Source organism: Myotis lucifugus, unplaced genomic scaffold (assembly GCF_000147115.1).
Source record: "Myotis lucifugus unplaced genomic scaffold, Myoluc2.0 scaffold_98, whole genome shotgun sequence".
In the NCBI taxonomy this organism is placed as follows: Eukaryota; Metazoa; Chordata; class Mammalia; order Chiroptera; family Vespertilionidae; genus Myotis; species Myotis lucifugus.
This window is the reverse complement of record NW_005871146.1, coordinates 2,876,449-2,878,079: the sequence shown is the minus strand read 5'-3', so window position 1 is coordinate 2,878,079 and position 1,631 is coordinate 2,876,449. Positions and strand designations below refer to the sequence as shown.

At 42.9% G+C, this 1,631-nt stretch overlaps 1 non-coding gene across 1 annotated transcript; it reads right to left on the bottom strand.

Moving 5' to 3' along the window:
• Positions 1 to 1,165: 1,165 nt before the first annotated feature.
• LOC111826717 lies at positions 1,166 to 1,253 on the bottom strand. Its single transcript, XR_002830088.1, has one exon. It is a non-coding gene; the product is annotated as a small nucleolar RNA SNORD35 (small nucleolar RNA).
• Positions 1,254 to 1,631: the final 378 nt, after the last annotated feature.

Genomic DNA, 1,631 nt, shown 5'->3' with positions numbered 1-1,631 from the left:
TTTAGAGAGAATAGAAGGGAGAGAGAGAGAGAGAGAGAGAGAGATGAGAGAGACACATCAATTGGTTGCCTCCTGCAACCCAAGTACGTGCCCTTGACCAGGAATCAAATCTGCAACCCTTCTGCCAAGGCTCTAACCACTGTGAGACAGTGTATTTTTTAAAAATCTTTTTTTATTGATTTCAGAGAAGAAGGGAGAGGGAGAGAGAGAGATAGAAACATCACGGATTAGACAGAATCATTGATTGGCTGCCCCCTGCACTCCCCACACTGAGGATACAGCCACAACCTGGGCATGTGCCCTGACCAGGAATCAAACCGTGACTTCCTGGTTCATAGATCAATGCTCAACCACTGAGTCATGCCGGCTGGGCTGCAGTGTATTTTTTATTTTTATTGATTTTTTTACAGAGAGGAAGGGAGAGGGATAGAGAATTAGAAACATCGATGAGAGAGAAACATCGATCAGCTGCCTCCTGCACACCCCCTACTGGGGATGTGCCCGAAACCAAGGTACATGCCCTTGACTGGAATCGAACCTGGGACCCTTCAGTCCACAGGCCGACGTTCTATCCACTGAGCCAAACCGGTTAGGGCTGCAGTGTATTTTTTAAATGTGGTCCATGGGACAAGACCAGCTACGTAACTTGCAAGACCCGTATAAACAAGGAGCCTCTTGTTCAAAGTTATTAAGAACTTCAAGTCTGCGATGAAAGAGCATTAAACCTAGTGTAGGGTCCTTTTGAGTACAGAGCCCTGTGCAATTGCACAGGCTGTGGGTCCATGAAGCCCAGCCTGTGAGGAGCCCATAACATCAGAATCTCTGAAATCTGACTGGTGAAGGCCTGATTTCTGGGTCCTACCAGAGGATTAATGAATTGGAATCTCTGGGGATAACGTTTGGGAACCGACAATCTTAACAAGATTCCCAGAGGTTGATTTTGTACATAAAAGTTTGAAAACCTATTTTCTTCATTTGCTTGGGAAGTGGAAAAAGCAATTCTGTATTTTAAAAGTATTTGGTTTGCTTTCCTGGGTAGCTATAGGAGGCAGCTGAGAGCATTACCTTGCACCAAGAGCTTTCTTTTCTGCTCTTTCACACTCTCTATTCTTTAAAAAAAATTTTTTTTAATTTTTATTTATTGATTTTTTTCCTTTTTTCTTTTTTTCTGGCATCAGTTCTTCCAATTGGCTTTCTCAGCAGTGCCTGTCACAGGCCTCTGAAGACCATCGTGAAAATAGACATCACTTGCCTATTTATTGATTTTAGGGAGAAAAAGGGAGGGAGAGAGAAACATCGATTTGTTGTTCCACTTATTTATCCATTCATTGGTTGATTCTTATATGTGCCCTGACGGGGGATTGAACCCACAACCTTGGTGTATCAAGGCAATGCTCTAACCAACCAAGCTAAGGGCTCACACTTTTTATTACTCTTTCTTCCCTTTCCTTTCCTATTCTGTGTTTGTTTGGGACCTGCCAGCTGTACCCCAGGCATGGTTAAACTTGATTGATGATACTCAAGGCATATAAATCATTTAACAAAGAGAAAGGTCAAGAGGAAGAAGTAAGACTTTCGATTATCTGGGACTTTTTCTACAGGAATTATGGCATTTTGCCAGAGCCCCCTTA